This window comes from Sturnira hondurensis, unplaced genomic scaffold, assembly GCF_014824575.4.
Source record: "Sturnira hondurensis isolate 20B ecotype Veracruz unplaced genomic scaffold, ASM1482457v3 Scaffold0021143, whole genome shotgun sequence".
NCBI classification, from domain to species: Eukaryota; Metazoa; Chordata; class Mammalia; order Chiroptera; family Phyllostomidae; genus Sturnira; species Sturnira hondurensis.
Window position 1 is genome coordinate 25,309,295 of NW_028093774.1, and position 22,497 is coordinate 25,331,791.

General features: G+C 49.2%; 1 long non-coding RNA gene across 1 annotated transcript in view; it reads right to left on the minus strand.

Annotated features, from left to right (window-relative positions):
* Positions 1–21,154, minus strand: part of LOC118976808 (uncharacterized) — a 69,627-nt gene extending 48,473 nt beyond the window's left edge. The window contains exon 1 of the long non-coding RNA XR_005064352.1: positions 20,792–21,154. This is a non-coding gene — a long non-coding RNA (uncharacterized LOC118976808). The remainder of the gene's footprint in view (positions 1–20,791) is intronic.
* Positions 21,155–22,497: the final 1,343 nt, after the last annotated feature.

Genomic DNA, 22,497 nt, shown 5'->3' on the forward strand with positions numbered 1-22,497 from the left:
CCCCACGTATAGCGTCACAACCCAGCAACTGGGTTGCCCCGCCCTAGTGAACACCTTAGGCTCCACCCCTCATACATAACAGGCGCAACCAGACCAAAAAAAAAAAAAAGGTTCAAATGAAAGAACAGTTCAAAGCCCCAGAGCCAATACATCTAAGTGATCGAGAGATAGCTAACCTATCAGATGCCCAGATCAAAATACTGGTGATCAGAATGCTCACAGTACTGGTTAATTTTGGTTGCAAATTAAATGAAAAAAATAAAGGCTACATTAAGTGAAACAAAGGAAAATGCACAGGAAACCAATAGTGATGGGAAGAAAACTGGGATTCAGATCAGGGGAGTGGACCAGAAGGAAGAAAGAAACAGCCAAACAGTAAAGAAGAAAGAAATAAGAATTCAAAAAAATGAGGAGAGGCTTAGGAACCTCCAGGACATCTTTAAATGTTCCAACATCCAAATTATAGGGGTGCCAGAAGGGGAAGAGGAAGAGCAACAAGTGGAGAACTTATTTGAACAAATAAAAAAGAACTTTCCAAATCTGGCAAAGGCAATAGACTTCCAGGAAATTCAGGAAGCTCAGAGAGTGCCAAAGAAGTTGGACCCAAGAAGGAACACACCAAGACACATCATAATTACATTAGCCAAGATTGAAATGAAGGAGAGAATTCTAGAAGCAACAAGAGATAATGAGACAGTCACCTACAAAGGAGTTCCCATCAGACTGTCAGCTGGTTTCTCAAAAGAGACCTTACAGGCAAGAAGAGGCTGGAAAGAAGTATTCTAAGTCATGAAAGGCAAGGACCTATGTCCAAGATTGCTCTATCCAGCAAAACTTTCATTTAGAATGGAAGAGCAGATAAAGTGCTTCTCAGATAAGGTCAAGTTGAAGGAGTTCCTCATCACCAAGCCCTTATTATATGAAATGTTAAAGGGACTTATCTAAGAAAAAGAAGATAAAAAATATGAACAGTAAAAAGACAGCAAACTCATAGTTCTTAACAACCACACCTAAAACAAAAGCAAACAACTAGAACAGGAACAGAACCACAGAAATGGAGATCACATGGAGCATTAGCAACAGGGGAGTTGGAGAAGGGGAGGTGGGGAAAAGGTACAGAGAATAAGTAACATAGATGGTAGGTAGAAAATAGATAGTGGGAGGGCAAGAATAGTATGGGAAATATAGAAGCTAAGGAACTTATGACACATGGACATGAACTAAAGGGGGGGGGGATGTGGGTGGGAGGGGGTGTGCAAGGTGGAGGGAAATGAAGGGGGGAAATGGGACAACTGTAATAGCATAATCAATAAAATACATTAAAAAAAGTTTGACTCAGATGTTTGTGTGAGAGGAATGGCGGAAGACTGGAGAAAAATCACAAATTTTCCAAGAAAGCTTCTCAGACCCAAGGTTGTCCCCGCACATGTAGGCTGTGTAGGTTCTGTCATACTGATTCAATTTTCCAGAGCTCATGAAGTTGTAGCTGGCTATCTGGAAGGGGAGAAAAATTCCCCAAACCTTGTGCTGTCCAGAAGTGCCTGGCTTTTTGGATGAGTGTAAAGATCAGCACACTCTAATGTCATGGGGTGTCTGGACCACACTGGGGGAGGCCCCACAACACTGCCCTAAAGTGGAACACCCCCAGTTGAGAAGAAGCACCATGCAAAGAAAATTCGGATGGCTGGAGTGTGCATATGTAGGTGGTACTTGGCTAGGAGGGCAGTGCGCATTTCCAGTCATTGAGAAAATGCTGAGGTGGCCCTCATGGTTTTCAGCCCAGTCATGGGACCTGGAGGAGGTTGCTGTCTTTCAAGTTGTCAACCATACCCTGGATTAGTTTCTCTATGGCTTCTATAACAAATTGCCACAAATGCAGTGGCTTAAAGCAATACAAGTTTATCTTACAGTTTGGGTGGTCAAAAGTCTGACACCCATCTCACTGCGCTAACACCAAGATGTTGGAAGGGCTGTGTTCCTTTCTAGAGGCTCTGGGGAAACATTATTTTCCTTGCTTTTTCTAGTTTCTAGAGGCTGCCCATGCGTCTCGGCTCACGGTCCCCCTCCAATCCCAAAGGCAGCAATGGCCCATTGAGTCTTTCTCACGTCACATCATGCTGGACCTGATTTTTCTGCCTCCCTCTTCCACATTTAAGGACACTGTGATTACACTGTGCTCACCTGGATGATCTAGATAATATTCCTACTTTATGTTATTTTTTTTAAGAGTTTATTTATTTATTTTTAGAGAGATGGAAAGGGAGGGAGAAAAACATTGATGTGTGAGAGACACATCAGCTAGTTGCCTTTCACACACCCAAACCTGGGACCGGGCTCTCAACCCAGGCATGTGCCCTGACTGGGAATAGAACAAACAACCCTGCATTGGCAGGCCAGTCTGCAGTCCACTGAGCCATACTAGCCAGGGCTAATATTCCTATTTTAAAGTCAATTGATGAGCAACCTGAATTCCATCTATTCCCTTAGTTCTCCCTTCTCATATAATAAAACATATTCACAGGTTCCAGGGATTTGGACATGGACATTTTTGGATGGCCCTTATTCTAGCTACTACAGCCTAGCCCCAGTGGAAAAGCTGAGAATCACTATCATGAGCATTCACAGCCCAGCTGAGAGCCTGCTAAGCTGCTGGCAGTCTCTGTTGCATGCTGGAGAAGATGCACTGGGGACCTGCTTCAGAGAAAAGGCTGGGAGATTGCATGCACAGTATTTAAAGAGCTACAGGTACAGGAATCTTCTGGAGAAAACGCAAACAACTAGAGGTCTCGAGTTTCTGTGCTTGTGTATATCATCAGAACCTTAATAAAGCACCATCCCATGGGGTCAAACCAGTGACACAGACCGCTGGAATCCTCCTGAACAATGACTGAGAGAGAGAGTTTATAGGCACGAGAGGCAGTCTGCAGGAGCATGTGAGCATTCTCCACAGTTAATTCAGCCCTAAAAAAATCTAAAAAGTATGTATTGAGGACATTTCTTAGTCATGTGTTTGGGATCTGTTAGGCACACTGTACTTAAAACCAGCTGGAGCCTGTAGGCACGCTTAGCTCGCCTACAACCTAGGACAGTAAGTGCAGTGTGTACCTGCATTTCTGGGTCTTGAAACAACTCCTCCAGGAGGGTATAGGAGTGAAGACTCTAATTCCAACACTCCATGGGGCTACTGCTCAGTATTTTCCCTCTCCATACACTTTGGTCAGACCAGCCTGAAAAGGTTGGATATTGAAAAATTTGAGCATCTTGGGTCTTTTAATTTTTTTTCTTTTTTTCTTTTTGGTGTTTCTAAGCCACTCTGGGGTCATGACAATAGCCCTTTCTGTTGGTCTGTCATGAGTAGTACTGATTCTGTGTGTGATCTTGGGAAGGTTGCTCAGCTGCTCCCTGCCTCAGTTTCCTCACCTGCAACATGAAGACAGCGATAGCACCTACCTCCTGGGGCTGGGGCAAGGCGTCAATGAGTAAACCACGCACAGCCCTTAGAACAGCGCTGGGTACTTGGTAAAGTCATGATACAACTTGCCCATTATAATTACCAAAATATCGAATCAGACACGAGCCTCTATCTTACAGTCACAGAACTGGCGATTTTGATGACTCTCGAATCCTGATATCCACCCCACCTTGAGCACAGCAGACACATTCCTAAGCAAAGTCCCTTTTTGCTTTGCTCTACGGGAATACTGTTCCCATAAAGGCCATTTCTTAGAGTCGGAGGGACACATCAAGGCCCACTGTCAAGGGGGTGAATGACAGGCAGCTGGGGAGCTGAGGACTTGTGCCAGGGCCAAGAGACTCTCTTCTCAGCTTGGAGAAGGGGCACAAACGCAGCACCATGAGTTTTCTTGGGGCTCGTTGGTGCCCATGGTCTACCTTACTCCATACTCAAAGGGGAGCCTCCGAGAATAGTGTCACGTTGCCCTAATAGTCAACACAGTCCTATTAACTCAAAAGGCCACCTGGACAGTCCTTTTGTGAAAAGATCTTGGCCAAAACCACCCTCACCTGGCTTCAAACCTCATACTCCATTTCCACTCCCATCTCTGCCCTTTGTGGTATGGTGCTGAGCGCCATAGAGCAGTCCTCGGGTTCTGTAAGGAAGCATGAGCCCCCAGGCTTCATGCCCTACTCCAGGGCTGCTTGCTGACCTCTGATCTCATGCCCAGTACTCTATTTTCCACTCTCATAGCCATAGTCCCTGCCTCAGGATGCCAGGTTCTACCGCCAAGGCCAGAGAGCTTCAGAGCCAGAGAACCTTAACTCCCAGTGGCACGCAGTCCACATAAATACCTCAGCTACACCCTCCCCAAGAAATGCGTCCTTGGGGATTCGGTTTATCTTACCAAGTTTCAACGGAGGGAATAACATTCTAATGGCATGTAAGGAAAGCTGTCAGAGAACTGTTTTGCTTAACATCAAATGCATTCCAGGCCTTATCTAATCAGAAAGACTTCTTCACAGCTGATGCACAGGCTGTTGCTGCAGACCGTCCCTGAGCCAGGGAGAAGGGCCTTGGTTTTGAATACAAAATAAGGGTTCTTTTGGCTCAGGCGAAGTTGGTGGGCAGCTGGAGATTTGGGGTGACCCCTGACCCTCTCCCACAGTTCCTCCTGAGTCCCGCTGCACAAAACTAAGCCAGCCTCAAATCCCAGGCTCTAATTGGCTCTGGTTTGTTTTGCTTTTCTATTCTATCCCAAGCTTCAAAAGGCGCTTCCATAATTGTCTGAGGCATGAAAAAGGCAGGTTTCAGCTTTCCTAACTGGAATTGGAGGTAATTACTGTCTTGCACACACGGGCCGGTACATGCTTCAAATCAGCTGGCTCTGGGTTGTTTTATAAAGTGTAGCTGGGCCCCTGAGCCAGGAGAGGGAGGATTATGGAAACTTCCAAGAGCTCCGTTCCAGAGAGAGCATTTGGACTTCTCAGAAACGGGCAGGGAAGGTTCCATGTTCTTCTGCAGTCTCTCCAAGCTCTGCCTGAGAGCTTTGGCCTGAGGCGGGTGCGTCCTTGGCCTCAGCCTAGAAAATTCAGGAGGTGGGTTTTTTTTTTTTTTTTGGTCCTTTCTCTCAAAAGACAGAAGCTGACACCCCACACCAGCCCCGTCTTGTTTGTAATCAGCCGCTGTGGGCTCGGCCTGGGCTGTACCCCCTGTGAAACCTCAGAATGGGGCCAAATCAAGCCAGGCTTAGTAAAATCAGAGAACCAGGTTGAGGATTCACTTCTGTGCTCCCAGGACGGCAAAGCCAACATGGAAAGTCTCAGACTTATCTCCCACCCACACTTGCCTGAGTGGGGACTGGGCCGCAAGTTTCCAATGTCATCTTAGTAGCAGTATGTCCACAGGCAGCTGGCTCACATCACTAATCCTCCACGGCTTCACCAGCAGAGCAAGAGCTGTGAATGGCTCCACCTCGCAGGGTTGTTGTGACGTCCAGATGAGGTCAACCTGTGCAAAGTGCTTGGTATAGCATCTGTACGTAATGAGGGCTTGTTAAGCGTCAGGAATGTCATGGCTGCCAAAGGAACCACTCGGAAGGTAGTGGAGGGGCTCAGGGTCCAGCAGTGGAGGAAGAAAGCAAGCTGCTGCTCGAACAACGTAAGGAAGCTGGGGGCTGGGGGCAGTGGAGTCACAGACCCCACCTCAAAATGTCTTCTCTCCCAAGGCCCTCACCTTAGATATATCAGGTTGTTGAACTTGAGGAACTGATGTAAGCCTAAATGTCTGATGTGGGGAGAGCCTAAATGATATTCACGGACATGACCCACTCTCAGTTATTCATCCCAGTGGATAATCTAATAGTCAATAACCTAATAGTTTGTAATGTCATAGCTTATAATCTTGAAAGTTTTACAGGATCGGATTACATTTCTGAATTTGCATTAGGATATAAGGAACTCTAGTCGTTTAGGAAGTCACAGTACTCTGAGCTCAGATGTCCCTTGTTACTGTCCCAGGTGCCTTAAGGACTCCTATTGGGCTCCAGCCATGTGCAGAAAAAAATACTGCATTGTATTCTTTTGCGAGGAAAGTGCTTTGGTCTTTTTCAGTCATAAGAATTGGGGTCCACACTGCAGTTCTTTCACTTGCTAACTCTGTTTTCATGTCACATGGTCTCCGTAGTCTCGTCAATTTCTGCCTCCCAGGACTGTTATGAAATTCAGCCAAGTTCTCAGGGAAAATTGATCTGAACCACTTCCTCAGATAGATGCAGAATAAGTCCAATGTGGAGCTGGCCCTCCACAGACTTTCTGTCTCACATCTGAGAAAAGAAAGATTTCTCTTCCCTTCTTTTTTCCTCTTGTTCTTTCTGCCTTAAAGGACCCTCTCTTCCAGGTTCAGGGGGTTCCAGTAAACAAAGGCCTTGCTTTACAAACCACGTTGGACCGTGAGAGCTCCAGCTAATGCCTGTGCACCCCTGAAACAAACACTGTCCTGGGGGAGCTAACGTGGAACACTGGCGAGGGCCCTCCACAGCCCAGTGACAGCACAAACGATGGCGACTCCCTTCATGTTGCTGCACATGTCTGGGCACTTGCCCACGTTGCCTGGAAGCCAAATCTCAAGGTTGGAAAGCAGAGACAAGCTGAGATCCAAGGCAGAACCGACCATGTTGTCAGTGGGTGGCTGGGACTCCAGAGTTCCCACCTCCTTTTCTTGTCATGAAGTTTATATCTCGAGGGAAAACAGCTGTCCATTCTCAGGCCAACTGGGACCGAAGCCAGCTGCTCCTTCCAGATGCCAAGAGCCAGATGTGCACCCACGCTCCTCTCCCACTCCCTAAGCCTCAGGTCTCAGACTTTACTGAATTTATTAATAACCATCTCGACTTGCTAAAAAATGCATTTCTGAGGGCTCCTCACCCCGTGCCCCCACCCCGCCACCACAGCATCTGATTCAGTTAGTTCAGGCTGGCCAGAAAAATCTGCATCTTGATAACACCCCCCACCCTTCTCTTTTCCCTGGGACGTTCAGATATAATTAGTCTGAGAATCATACTTTGAACAACAGTTTCACAGTAGAGGCACCAGGTCACTGGTAAATGTTTAACAACTAGTTTTGGAGGAGAGAAAGTGTGGTCTGCAGCCCTCTGATTTCTGTGATGTAAGTATTCCCACCATGGTCCATTCAAACTACCCACATGGCAGGATGGTTTCAGAGCTGGGAAAGGGGTGTGCACGAAGTCCCTACCAGCTCAAAGGGGCTGCCGTAGCAGCCCACTGGATGCCCGGCTGGCGATTCCCTGGCTCAGGTGTGAGAGGGCCACCGTCCAGCCCACGATGTCTCAGCCCTTAGTTCTCTTCTCTCCTCTAAGCTTTTTGCATGGTTCATGTTGGTGACTGGTTCCCAGAGACCTCTGGGGGTGCCACGGTAGAAAGAGAGGGCAGGGAGAGAGAAGGAGCTCCAGGAAGGAACATGCCATTAGTGGGAGACGCTGGCCTCAGCCGCACTGGCACCCTCCTCCAGCCAGCTCTTGGCAGAGAGGAGGTTTTCAAATCCCTGTTTTTGCCTTCGTCTGATAAGCTTTTTGGTCGACTCATGTAAACCTGATCCTGCTGACCCAGAGAATGATGAAAGGCTGAGTGTTGGGGACCTGAGGGGATGAAAGGCATGGGGGAGAACCGTGAGGTGGTCATATGACCCGGGGTCACCGGTGGCTTAGGGCTTCCCCTTTGTCCCACTGCTCTGGCCCCACGTTGGAAGGTTTCGGTGATTTTCCCCGGCCCCCCTGCTGGGCGAACACATGTGGAAAGGTCTCCGGTTCCCAGGGCTGCGGACACAAGGTCTTGTTGTTTCCGCCTGCAGATGGGGCCTGTGATCACAGATGAAACCACAACATAGTCACTCACTGGAGAGCTGAGGCCAGGCAGGTGCCGGGCTCCGACCTGCTCTACGTGTCTGCAGCTAAAAGGGCACATGAGCTAAGCTGGATGAGGGTGAAAAGTAACCACTGCCCTCGCTGTCTTGCTCGAAGTCCACTGTACAGAGGTGCTGGGGGACCCCAGGAGAGGTGATGCCTTTAGCTCCCCACAGTGACAAAGTTCGCTGGGTGACTCGACCATTTGAATTTGTGCAACCTTTAGGACCTGTTGCTTCTCTCGTCCCTCACAGCGGGTACTGTGGATGCGAGACCTTTGCCATTTGACAGATCCAGTAACTCTGAAAAAGACATGTTTTCACTGCTCATTGGAGGAAAAGGAGAGAAGAAAAGGGTTACAGAGGAAAGGGTGCTGGTGTCAGCTTCATTCATTATTCAGCACCCATAGACCAAGGAATCGCTCAGAGCCTGGCTTCCTACCACCATCCACACACTTTTTATAAGTGGGACCCCCCCCACCAAAAAACCATAAAGACACCTAACCTACTGTAAATAAAGACCCTGGGTCATATCTAGTTCACCCACAAGACTAAGCTGATGTCTAATGAGATGTTTTCTAGCCTATACAACAAATGGTGGCCGTCACAACTTTGCACGAAGACCTTGTTCGTGCATGTCTTAGCAGGTAGCACATTCACCTGGAAGTGCTACCAGTGAGGAACAGCACCTGTCTCCTTAAAGCTATAGTCCTCAAAACGGGGTCTGTGGTCCCCCTGGGGTCCCCGAGGCCCCATTAGGGTATGTGCAAGGGCAAAACTGTTTTCATAATAATACCAAGATGTTATTTGCCTTCTTCGCTGTGTTGACATATGGGGACAATTGCTGGCGCCAGACACTGTGCTGGCAGTCATCATGTTCTTCCCCACCACGAAGTTGCAGGGCAAAAAGAAAAGAAAAAAGAGACCAGTTTCACTTAAGAATGTCCTATATGAAGCAGCAAAATTATTGATTTTATGAAATCTTGTCCAAAATATGATTTTTACTGCTCTCTGTGGTGAATCGGAAGGTGAGCATGCAGCGTCTCTGTGCATCCCCAAACACAAAATTTTGTGGGTCAGAAGCTCTCGTGAGAGTCAGGGCTGTGAGCTGGGCTAGCTGCTGTCGGGGACCACCGTGCGTGTGGGAGGGGACCCAACAGACTAGGCTCTTCCACAGGCATTTTCTCTGAAGTGAACAAACTGAGCCTGTCACTTTAAGAAAGATAATTGATAGTATTGATTGCCAAAATAAAGCTTTCAAGCAAAAATTAGAATTTTTGAAAACTTGTCTCTGCCACAGCAGACTTAACACCTTCCTAATACTTATGAAGGTTTCTTAGGAGCTCAATGGTGATAGCAACAAATGGGAATTTCTAGCTTTCTTCATGAAATAGTGTCACATTGGAAAGATCTGCATAATTTAGTGAAGAAATATTTTCCAAGTGACCCATGCATAATATTACAAAATCATGCCTGAGTAAATGATCCATTCAAAGGGCAAGACACACTAAATGGATTTTAATGTAACTGAGTACAAAAAGTTCATTGATATAGTTTCAGATTCCTGGTTGCAACTAACCTTTCATAACCTATTATTTGTGGAGTTTTGGTATAGTGTCAAAGAAGAATACTCACAATTATCTGAAAAGGCTATTAAAAGCATGCCTCCCTTTCCAGCGATATATCTGTGTAAGGCTGGGTTTCCTTCATACACTTCAACCAAAACAACATTATCACAGCTGATTGAATGCAGAAGTAGCTATGAGAATCCAGCTGTCTCCTATTAAACCAGACATTAAAGAGATTTGCAAAAATGTAAAATAGTATCACTCGTACTACATTTTGTTCTTCTGTGCTTGGAAAAACACAGTCATTTTTACAATAAGACTGTTATGTTTAACTTTTAAACGAATTAACGAATATAAATTAGTTTGTGTAAATAAACATTAAATAGATGGGCAAGCTGATATTAAATATTGTTAATCTTAATAATATTCATTTAATATATTTACAAGACTACCATTTCTGTGTTTTAATATGGTAACTGATTTAATGATCTATGCAAGTATTGAAATACTCCGAAACCTAGTCACTTGGAGGAAGAATCACCATCTCCCCTCACAGTGTCTGTGGATCAGGATTCAGCAGTGGCTTGGCCGGCAATTCTGGTTCAGGGCCTCCCAGAAAGCTGGGGTCCTCTGACGGCTTGACTGGGGCTGGCGGATCTGCTTTCAAGGTGGCTGACTCACAAGCCTGGCCACTTGCTGCTGCCTGTTGAGACAGGCTCTCAGTAGGTCTCTCCATGCAGGTCTCCCCCAGCGCACTCAAAACATGGCGACTGGCTTTCTCCAGCGCGAACGACCGAGCAAACCCAGTGGGAAGCTATAGTGCTCCTCGTGGCCTACCTCTGAAATCACACGCCCTTGCTTCTGCCATTTTCTATTGGTCACGCAGAATGGCCCTGATTCGATCTAGAAAGAGAATACCCAAGGGGGCATGAATGCTAGAAGATAGGGTCTTTGGGGGGGCTGTGTACCCTGGAAGCCAGCTACCCCAGGATTTCTCAATAGATACAGCCCACATATACAAAGGATTTTTAGGGTCTGCATCAAATTTTAAGAGTATAAAGGAGTCCTTAAAACCCCAAAATTTGGGGGCCGCTAGCCTAAAGGACTTGCTCCATGTGTTAAAAGGGTCTTCTCCCCTCCTCCTTTTGTCTTGTCGCTTACAGCTCCACCATCATTTAGACAACTTCTTGCTCACCCTCCATGAACTTGAGGACAGTTCCTTCTAGCTCTGTTTCTTCTGAACTTGAATTTATTATGGGCTCTTTTATGAGTTTCACCTTCCCCACAACCTTGGCTTGTTGGGTTTTTGGCCTGCCAATGCTCGGGGCTCACCGCAGCACTGGCCATTCTCAGATCAGGCTCCCTGAACAGCCCCTGTCTCCAAGAAGGAAATCACTGGCAGACAAACCAGGTCGCTGCACAGACGAGCAGCTCTGAGCCCACAGCGCACGGGCACAGGACAGAGAGCAGTGAACTAACTAAACAGACCAGAATGCTTGCTCTCATGAAGCTTGAAATACCAGAAACGAGGAGAGAGAGGAACAATAAACATTACCGACGTGTAAATTATGTAGTATGTTAGAAAATGGTAAGTGCTGGGGGGGGGGGTGGTGGGAAAGGCAGAACCAGGTCAAGGGCAGTGGGAGCACAAGAGGGTTGTGACAGCTTGTGAGGTTAACTATGGTGGTCAGAGTGAGCCTCAGTGAGAAGTTGAAATTTCAGTGAAGACTTGAAGAGGTGAGGGGGCAGCTGAAGCAAAGGTCCTGATGCAGACACATGTCTGTTTGAGGACAGCAAGGAGGCCAGTGCGACTGAAGAAGAATGAGTGAGGGGACAGGAAAGGGAGGGAAGGTCAGCATCAACAGGGGCCAGATCCCTTAGAGCAGGGGTGTCAACCTCACTTTCACTGGGGGCCACATCAGCCTCACGGTTGCCTTCAAATGGTTGAAATAATTTTAGGACTTTATAAGTGTAACTACTCCTTAACGGTTAAGGAGTTTAAATTACATTCGGCCTTTGAAGGCAACTGCTGTTGTGGCCCCTGGTGAAAGTGAGTCTGACACTCCTGCTTTAGGGCTTCAGTGGCCACTATAAGGACTTTGGCTTTTTACTCCGAATGAGATGGAAGTCGTTTTGAGCCATCTGGAGGTCTGAGGCAGTGGGGTATGTGCTCTGACCTGGCTATTATGTTGAGAATCTACTGTAGGGCAACGAGTAGCAGGGAGACCAGTTAGTGGAAAGTGGACAGAGAGACTGGTAGGGGGCTCTCACTGTTGCCCAGGGAAGAGATGGTGGTGGCTTGGACCAGGATGTTGGCAGTGAGGTGGTGAGAACTGGTTGGGTTTTGGATAGATTCTGAAAGCAGAGTCAATAAGATACCCCAGCACCTTGGAAGTGGGCTGTGAGAGAAAGCCTGGTCAAGGATGATTCCCTTTAGGCTTTTGGCCAGAACACCTTAAAGGCTGCAGTTACCTACCACTTGAGAAAGTTGCAGGTGAAGCAGCTTTCAGTGGGGAGAGGTTTAGAAACTTCCATTAGACACACGCAGTCTCTTAGTTTTCCATAAAGCCCCAGGGGCATTTGCCCCTCCACATCCGAGGTACACCTCCCGGGGCTTGTACGGGGCCTTCTACCACCTGCTTTACGGAACACAGTAAAGGAACTCACTCACTTGATGCAAGTTTATTTAAAGTACAAGAATGTTGTTCTTCAGCCTCTCACTCTTTTTTTTTTCTTCCTTTGTCTTTCTTATTGGAAATGAAAGAAAACAGCCAGAGGAGATAGAATCTCAGGTCTAGAAATCCTAGCAGGTAATTTGGGAGTTGAAAACCAATCTCCCCTGAAATGCACTAAAGCAGGTGAAGGGGATTCCAGCTTCAACTCCTAAACTACACCTTCTCCCGGCCTAGAAAATAACTTCCTTACAGCCCCAGGCAAACCCCAGCTCCCACCCACCAAATGCCTGCAGTTAATAAACCGTTAAACAACAACAAAATCCCAAAGTGGATAAAGGAAGACTGATTGGAGGCGGAGATGCCAGGAGCTCTGCTTGGGAGCCTCTCCCTGAGGGCTGCGTGCGTGAGAAACCTTTAGAGGAGGAAGCCGGGGAACCCCAGACGTGACTGCTTTCAGAGCTCCAGCGTGCTGTAAATATCTGGCTTGAGTCAGAATCATTATTTCTCTGGATTAAACTTGCTCCTTTGTTTCATTAGAGCTTCATACCACACTAACCATGTTCAAACTCCTCAAAATAGCTAAAATCTTCAGAATCCATGATCGAGCCACATTGTAAGTGGTGCTTCCTGCTAAGTTGGGCAAGTCAGCTGAGAGTCGGCAAAGAAGTTCTCAGACGTCCAGGGAGACCTGAGAACAAGGAAGGGTCGTGTTATGCTATGCGGAATACACTCAGCAGTACTTGTTATTCCCATTTTACTGATCCGAAAATGGAGGCTCAGAGAGGTTGAATGACTAGCCCCACAGGTAGCCAGTAGCAGAGACGTTCATATGAGAATCATGGTGACTATCGACTTGCTGAGCCCCTAGAACAAGACAGGCGAAGTGCCCTGTGCTTTGTGTGTGTTGCCTTGTTTATTTCGCATGGGTTGCTTCTTCTTGAAGAAGTGAAACTGTCCGACAGAACTTCCTGCCACGACGAAAATGTTCTGTCTCTGCTGTCCAATACAACGACAGTCAGAGGTCCCATGTGGCTGCTGAGTGCTTGAAATGTGCTGAGTGGGACTGAGGAACTGATTTTTGAAAAAATTTCATTTCATTTTAAAGGTAAATAGCCACTTGTAACGAGTGGTTACTATTTACTGTATTGGACAGCAGAGTTCTAGAAGGTTCAGTAGATTTTCCAAAAGCTCGTGAAGTGGCGAGGCAAGGGTTGCATCCCGGGGCTGCAGGGTCTCCGAGTCCGTGACTTTCCCCTCTCCCTTCTGCTCCCCAGTGAGGCGGCCTGCATTTGGACAAGTAAGAGGCCCTGGGCAGGAATCTGACCAGACAGTATCACGTCAGCCAAAAATAAAGCCAGAACCTCTAAAGGCTGGGTCTGTATTCGAGCCTGCTTCTTCTGAGTATGTCCAGAGGTCCCCATAGAGGCCCTAGCAGGCAGCCAAACACAGCATCTGGGGGCGCGAGGCCCTGTACCTGCAACTTCTCAGAGCCTGCCAGTGGGGGTCTGGTTGACTGAGGGTTCTGTGACTCATGGGTCCCAACCCTGCTATTTAAACAGCAACGTTTCCTTTGTTGGGGCTTAAGACTAATTGGTAGAGAGGAAGTGAGCTCCCAGGCCCAGCCTCGCTCCTGCTGAGACATGTAGCCCTCAAAGGTTTTTCACGTCAGGCACCGCCCACGAGCGCAGCTGTCATCCGCCCCGTGTCTGAGTGCCCATGTTTAACTCGAGCCGGGCCATCACCATTCGTCAGCTTCTCCACAGCCTTCTGATGTACACCTATACCACATCACTCCCCCGCTTCAAGGCTTTCAAAGACACCCGTGAGGCTCGGAACAAAAGTTACCGTCTCAGTCCTGGAGCTGGTCACTGCCCACTTCTCTGACCTTACATCCCACTGTGGTCCCCATCGCTCGCTCTGCTCCAGTTCCAGACCTCCTTGCTGTTTCCCAACACATCAAGCTTGTCCCCGTCCCAGACCTTTGCGCTAACAATTCCTTCTGTGTAGAAGGCTCTCTCCTAGGATCGTCCATGGCTTACTCTCTCTTCATTCAATCTCTGCCAGTCTCCTCTTCAGAGCAGTCTTCTCAACTCCACTCTGTAGAATAGTGCACTCCTCACACCTATCTCTGTACCTTGCTTTTACTTTTTTCGAGGAATATATATATTGGGTTGGTTTGTTTGCTTCTTGCCTGTCACCACCACTACAAATTGTATGGAGAGTGACATTGTCTTTTCACCCTGAATCTCCAGTGTTCAGAATAGAGCCTGACATGTAGGCGCTCACTGAGTATTTGCCGAGTAAATCAGTGCATCCGTGGATGCACGCATGCATGGTTGCTCAGTGTGAGTGTGAGGAGGTGGGGGTGGGATAGGCTCGGGCTGGGCTCATTCTACACAGATCAGTGCATCCACAATTTGGATACTGAGCCATGAGAAACAAAGAGATTTGTTGGTCTAATTTCTTTTGCCTTGGGAAAGTTGCAGATCACAGATAATCCAGAACTCGGTGCCAGGTTCTGTGACTGGTAGTTGAGGAGCTGTTCACATAGAGGTGGACAGGAGCAAAGGCCCGACCAGGGAGCTGCGGGAGGGGAGCAATGGGGAGAGACGGAAGGACCCTCACAGTCCACACACCTTCCGGTCTGGGTTCCCACCAGTGTCGCTCAAACTTGGACCAGATAATCCCTGACAAGTTTCACCCCCATCTTCCTTTGGGCCAGATCTCCCAGGTGGCCCTTGGGGGGCATGACAGGGACTATAAGCAGAGGCAGCTTAGGTAAGTCCCATCCCTACATGACAATGAAACCTTTTGACCATCTAAAAGGCACACTCAGAACGGTAAGTGTTTGCTAAGGATGGCCGGGCTCAAACAAACAAACAAACAAACACATGGATTTGGGGGCAAAATTGAATAAATATTGAGTGAATGAATGAGAATGTCAAGGTGAAGGGGAACCAGGACCCAGGGAAGAATGGTATAGCTGAGCAGACCCTGATAGTCAGAAACCAAGGGTTGGACCCCCTACTCCTGCTCCAAGGTCTCAGTGTCCCTATCTGTAAAACAAAGGCCTGCACTAGCTAGACTCACCTTTCCTTCCCAGTTATGACACGCCCTCTCCAATCCTCTGAACCTGCCTTCACAGCTTTGTCACGTGGACCAGGTCTTAACGCGTGTCCTACTAACAGCAAGGCCTGTTGCTCTGGAGACCATCCGTTGTGTTTAAGCACCAGAAGTTATTTAATAGCAATGCTCCCAGAATATTTTTTCATGAAAGAAGGTTCTGGAAGGTAGCCATCATCAAAACAGGAAGTAAGCCAGGCCGGTGTTCCATTTATCAGATAACACAGGCTTAACCAAAGTTCCTGTCACCCCCTGTGGTGATTCTGGGAGGCTGACCAGGTTTCAGAGGTTTATATTCAGAGCGGTAAGAAATCATCTCTGTGGCTTGTGGGATTTGGTACCTATTTCCCTCCGTTCCCACAGCACAGGGCTGTGGGTGCCAAGTGAAGGCTGCGGGGGCTCTTCTCCCACCAGCTCAGTGTCCGAGGAGAACTCCCTTCCGTAGGCACCACCAGCAAAACGCTCCGCGTGGCCCTATCGCTTCCCAGTCCGCTACAGCATTTTACTTACGCTGTGTGCGAGTCTGACCATCTCTTCCCACTCTTAGAAGTGTCTCTGAGTACCGGTGCAGCAGAAGTTGGACTCTTTCTCACCGTTCCTACTTCCTGATGCACCAGGAACAAAAGGAACACCGATCGGGGTCATCTCTCTGGGCCTCAGTTTCCTAGGATATGAGGTCAGGACGGGGTGCTGGCCTGTCGCCCTGCCTCTTCCAGCCTTGTGACTCCCTCTGGGCTGGAGCAGAGCCAGCCCTTTCCCACAAGGGAGTCACAGCTTGTAGGTCACGTAACTTCCATAAAGGTGGGGCTTTTTCTTGTCTTTTCTTTTTAATGTTGGCAGGTACACCAGGAAGAGAGCACCATTTTGATGATCCTCGTCCCCAAATATCGTCATGAACATCATGGCAACCACCCGTCTAATAAAACCCACAGCGAAAGCCTCTGCATCTTCAAATGAGGCCCCAGGAACCCAGAGCTCCCTGAAGCCCAAAGGGGCCGGGGCCTCGCGAAGGCCTCGCGAAGGCCTTGCGAAGCTGGCTGATGGCTGGTGAAAGGGCTTAAATGTGCCACTGAAATTCTCCTTTCCAAGATAACCTGTTAATTACAGACACACAACCAGCCCCAACCCCGTAACAGGACGAGGGCCTTTCACCAGGGAGAGCCCAACTCCAAGGCTGGCTGCTTCCATGATTCTGCACATGCTTTGTGTTGGGTGAGTTAACTCCAGGATGAGAATCCAAATTAATTAAAACCACATGACCCCTCCCCTTACCCGCAGCCTCCTTCCCACCTCCCTCCCCTGGAGACAGAGGCCAGTTCAGTCTAATTTGGTCCAGTGTTTTTGTTTCCTAAAATCTGTCTTGGGCTCTGGGCCATTAATAGGTTGCAGCTGATTTTGATCCATATGAATCAGAGACCTCACTTCTTTGGTTTTAAGGAGATTACAAATTGTGTGTCCCACAAACGGGAAGGAGAAAGGCCCTGGGCGGGGAGGGGCGGAGAGGGGGACAGAGCAAAACTCTGCTCTCCATTAAGCGGACGGGTGTGAGTGAGCCTGGGATCTCTCAAAGCTGGGGGCAGGGAGCGGGAAGGAGGTGATGGTCTTGCTGCTGTGACCCCAAGGCAGGAGCCCAGAACCCGGGCCTGCGGGAACAGAGAAGTCTCTGCTCGCCCCTCTTCAACAAGTTAATTTTCTCAAGGCTTGCTGGGCACCCATCGGGCGCTAAAGCAGGGGCCAGATCCCTGATCGCCCCGCACTCTCCTGTCATGGGGCCTTTGAGGAGGAAGCGAGTCACTCTGAGGAGCTGCTCCCTGAAGGTGACGTGGGAAACAGGCAGCAAGGTAGGAAGTGCCGGGCCTCTGAACGACAGGAAGACACTCCCTTTGGCCAGGGAGCTGGGGGTCTTGAACATAACGCCACTCCCTTTGGTGTGTTCCACTGGCCATTTGACAAGGTGTTTTTCATGTCTGGTTCTACAAACAGTCCAGTGAGGGGCTCATGGTAATGTATCTGCATTGTTTAGGTGGAGAAATGCAGCAATGAGTATCAGTGGGTGGCAGTGAGAGTCAGGCCAGACTGCATATGCCCCTTGAAAAGAACGGTTAGCCAAGGTCCAAGAGCTAGTGAGCACTGGGGGTACTTAGCCCAGGCCTTCGGGACCCTTGATGACCCTCAGTCAGGACCCCAGGCTACCCTGCCCCCACTTCCCTTTCAGTGTGTCTCTGAGACAGCCCTTGGCCTTCAGAGGCTTCCTGGCTAACAGGGAACACACAAGGAAGGGGAGAATTATGATTCAATGACAGGCACAGGGATGGAAAGGGGTGCTGGGGAGAACAGAGGAAGGAACTCAACTCTTCCCTAAAAGCAAGCCCCTCCGTAAGGAAACCTGAGCAAAGAACCCCCAGTGCAAACACTGCTGGCCGGAAATGCAATCAGGCCCCTTCCAAGGCCTATGCGGGTGAATTGCTGGGGTCCTCGTGGGGACGGGCAGGGAAGCCTGAGAAATCAGCATCCTCTCAGGGACGTGCCTCGGCGGGCAAGCGGATGACCCCGAGACAGTGGCTGCCTTGGAACAGGAGGGAAAGTGCGGGTCTCTTCCCGGAGGAACCCGTTTCCTCCAGGGCCAGGCCGGCTTCCAGATGGGACATTTCTAGCCAAGGAAGGACATCTTCCCAGGCCGCGATCACAGTGGCCGGGAACACTCTGGAAGGTGGTCGTGTTGGGCTTTGAACAGAATCACAGACCAGCAGATGCCACCTCCAGGTCCAGGTGCCAGCCAATAGGAGCTGAGAGTTTCTATAAAAGGGCAGTCATAGTCCATACCTCACTGTCTCCATCTCCGCTGCTACCCCATGTCCCTTCTCCTTGACAAGCTTCCCCCTAAACTTGAGGCTGTGCCATAAAGCACTTTTGGAATCCACTGACAAGTCCTGAGTCCCAGCCTTTAGAGTCGTGCTATTTTTCAAAGGTGTCCAAGTGACTAAAGATTGTGAATTGTCTGGGGGTGATGGAGGGACTCCAACTGTGCAGGGGTGGAATATAAAGCAATCCTTTTACCATAAACAACCAAAGTCCTGCCCTGGACCAGGGCAAAGCCTCCTGGGGTCCCATCATTAATAAAGACTGTACTCAGAAATAGCTTTACGCAAAGCTTAGACCTGGGTGGATGGCCAAGGAAGAAGGTCTGTGTGAAGAAGCTGTGGCCCCTCTGACACCTACTTCCTGGGGGGCCCCTAGCACATTCCCTGATGGGAACTCTTTGCTTCCACCAGCCCAAGGGGTTGTGACTTGGTTCCCTGATGGGTTCAGACTCTCTGCTCCCTGGAACCAAACAGCCAGGCCATTTTTGCTACCTCCTCCTTGAGTCTAGACTGGAGGAAGAGCAGAGGCCCAGGACTGTCACACAGGTGCCTCAGGGCCCTGCCAAGGGTGCAGGACACCTGATCCAGCAAGGTCCTGAGCTGTGACAAGGAGCGGCTGTTGACTCTGTTGATGCCAGTAATGGCTTCCCGGCCCATGAGTAGATCGGAATGCACCATGGTTAATTAGCAGCCACTGAGCATTTCTCATGAGCTGGGTGCCCCACAGGTGAGCACACTGGCAAGACAGAGTCTGAGGAGGTCACATGCCAAGGGGTTGTTTGCGCAGTGCAGTTTCTCCCAATCTCGAGGTGTTCAGAAATGTCTGTCCACGTGCATGCTATTGGGGGGGCGGCGCGGAGCCAAACTCCTTAACCTGGTGGCAGGGGCCAATCCAAGGACCCCAGAGACCCGGGGCCTTGTACCAAGAAGAAAGTGCTTAAGGCCAGCTACCCCGTTCTGTGCCACCAAAGGCAAGCCAGAATAAAGCCAAGCGGAAAAGCTCACAAACACTTCCTGGGGCTGGGCTCCCAGCTGAAGCCCAGAGTGGAGCGAGCCAGACCAGCTTCGAAACACATAAACATGTGAGAACGTCCAGTTGCTGTTGGCGGAGCAGACCGGGTGCTACAACAGCTTCAGGGTGTGGAAGGAGGACAGCATTTTAAACTTAGGTCCTTCTCTTCTCGCCCTCCCAGCATATAAGTGCGGGGATTATGGGTTAATATTGAAAACTGATTCCACTGGTCTTTCAAAAGATGCAGGGCAGCGGCCCACCCTGTCCATACTCCTTCCCCGTCTTCTCCAAATAACCTCTTCCTCAACTCACCTCTGATACCTGGAGCTCTTGCTCTAAATCATTCTTCGTGTCCTGTATAAACAAGGGCTGGTAACTAGAACAGGAAACGAACTTCACAGGCATTGAATGTGTACCAACCTGTGGTGTGGGGAGCTGCCAGATTTTTTCTGAGAATTTTCACAGACTCTTGAAACTTTCTCTCAGCTTCCCCCCTGCACACTTGAATGCATGCACACCCGCCACACATGGCGAGTGGCCCGAGGGTGCTGGAGGGACTCCAACCAAGCGGTGTACCGCGAGCACACACCCAGACGTGAAATTTCCCCTCATTCTCCCCAAACACGTGATCAGAGATATGTGTTCACATACAGACACACTCCCGTTCTCGAAACTTCCCCTTGGTTCCCTCCATCTATAAATCTGAGCATCCAAGCGTGGGGGCACTGCCAGCCACCCTCACAGACACGCACAGAACTTTGTGCGTTCTCAGCGTCTGCTCAGTGCACAGGAACTCAGCCAGGTGAGTTTGTACTCACACGTGTACACACACACACAGCTATTTTTGGGCACTCACAGGACAGAGAGGTTTGCCATCCATCTGTAGCATTTCTCCCAGGCTGGGGTGTCGGTAAGGTGGCTTTTTAAAAGTCTGTGTGGATGGCAGCCTGAAAAGCAAGGACAAAGGCATCCCTTCCAGTCTCCTGCCTGAGTGTCACTGGCTAATGAGCACCATTCTGTATTGTGTGTGTGTGTGTGTGGGGGGGGGTGTTTCTTTATTCAGCTGAAGAATTTCTGGAAGTCTTCGCTCAGTTTCCTGCTTTACCATCTCACCACTCCCATTATTCTAGGTCCAGGATGCCTGAGGGCAAACTGTGCTTGGGTGGGGGCAGAGGAGGATGGTCCCCGGCACCAGGCAGGTGAGCAAAGGCTAATTCGGGTGGAAACTAAAGGAGATGAAAACGGCCTGAGTGACCACTGCCCCTCTGGGAACTTCGGCTTTAATGATATAACAACAAAAATTGCACATGGCTTAACGTTGTGGACAGGTTCTTAGAAACGATGACTTCAGGCAAAACAGTATATAATGAAGCCGATTTTACCATAGGTTGATGGAGATGAACAAGAATTCTATTTCTACACATACTCCTGGTCACAAAAGCTTCACTGAACTTTTAAATAAGGACCAAAAACATGTGTGATATTAAACACTTAAATAAATGTGAGCTCTGCGTAACATTTAAGGAAGATGAATAAAAAGAAGGAAGATCATTGTTTTCCAACCCGATTACCCAGTTCAGGTTCTCAGCCTCTTCCGGAAGGAGCTCGGGGCTCCAGCTGCGAACCCACCCTGGACAGGACAGCATTAGGTCACAGGGCCCACGCACACCCACGCTCACTCAGACTGGGGCTCAGACCCGCCGGCACACCAACGTGCACATCTCTGGGACGTGGGAGGAGGGAGACCCACACGGACAGTGGTGAGAACGTGCAACCTCCGCAGAGACAGTGGTCCCAGCTGGGAATCGACGTTCTTTTCCTCATCCCTGTTCCAAGGAAGCAAAATTGAGTGAGCTGACATTACTCGAGGACCTGCTGTAGAGAGAATTTCCCACCGCCTCCCCCAATGGCAGTAAAGGTCGCACTGCGTATACAAAGTGGACGGGACGCCATGTTTGCTTTGACAATCGGACTGGCTACCATACATGTTCGTTCCTTCCTTATTTCCAAGAGCCAGAGGGACTTAATGCATCTAAGAAACAAACAAACCTGGGTGCTTGCTGCGTGGGTCAGGACAGAAGGGATGCCTTCCATTGCATCGTTCACACGCTGCACAACTGGGGGTGTCGCGGGTGTCTCACTGTGAGCCACTGAACAGGGCCAGGGGGCTGGCTAGAAGTATTTGTACTTTGTTCTCAGCATTGCTTGTAAACTTGACCCCACTCCCCTCCCCAGAAGAGTCCTTTCTTCAAACAAAATCTTACAAGGAGGGGGGACGAGTTAGTTGTGTGTGTTGGACAGGACAGGACACCTATGGTGGTGGGTGGTGGGGCGTCCATCTGCTCTGGCTCCATCCCAGCTGGGGGTTCTGAGGGGTTCTGCTCTGAGGGGTTCCTTGGATGCCCGTTTAAAAACCACTACCAAATACAGGTTCTTTCTTGTAGTAGTCATTGAACTTTAGTCTCCAAGAAAACACACAATGACAAAGAGCCACTAGAAATATGACACCCCTTCCACATTAGCCTTAATTTTATATACTCTTGATCTGGGCTGCATGCAGCCCAAATTGGGTGTGGCCACCAGAGGTGGGGACCCTTGTGAAACTCCAGGGTCCTCCACATGTCTGTGGCCCACCAGCTGAGAATCGCTGCACAGGCATTCGGAGAGGAGCAAGAAACGAGACTGGGGTCCTAGACGGAGTCCCACGATGAAGGGGTTCAGGGCAGGAATCCATGCTGATGCTATTTGGCAATGGAGAGCCATTAAAAGGCCATGTGCAATTATTACTGTTGTGTTTATCAAAGCTAAGAAATGACATGGTGGGGCATAAACCAGCAAAAAAAAGAATCACTCCTTGGGAATTAAGTCCCCCTTCCCATCTCCAGTTGTCTGAGCCTCGCCCCCATGTGTCCACCAGAAGCAGTTTCCCCAGAATTTCACGGGCAGGCTTCAGCCCAGGGTTTCCCAGCCCTCGTCCCCAGGGGCACTTACTCCCTGCCGTGACTGTACCTAAGATGGGTACCTCAGGCCAGGCCTCTGGGCCAATAGCACACATTGATATGTACAAATGAGTGCACGCCTAAATTGAAGAACACTCATACAACTATAGGCAAAGAAAGAGGGACTTATATTGTGTGCAGGTCAAAGTGAGGCCGAATCCCTCAGCTCTGCTCTCATACCTTTCTTGACCTTCTGACCCCCAACTCCAAAACCCCTCAAAGAAGAACTTGGCTTTATTTGCTGAGTCAGGAAACACAGCAAGAGGTGGCGGCCAACCAGGTTTGGGGAAAGAGGCTGTGCTCCCAGCTCCAGCTCTGGGCTCTGCTCGCCTTGGGGAGGATGGCTGGAGATTTTGGTGCCCAAGACAGTCCACACCTAAAGCGAG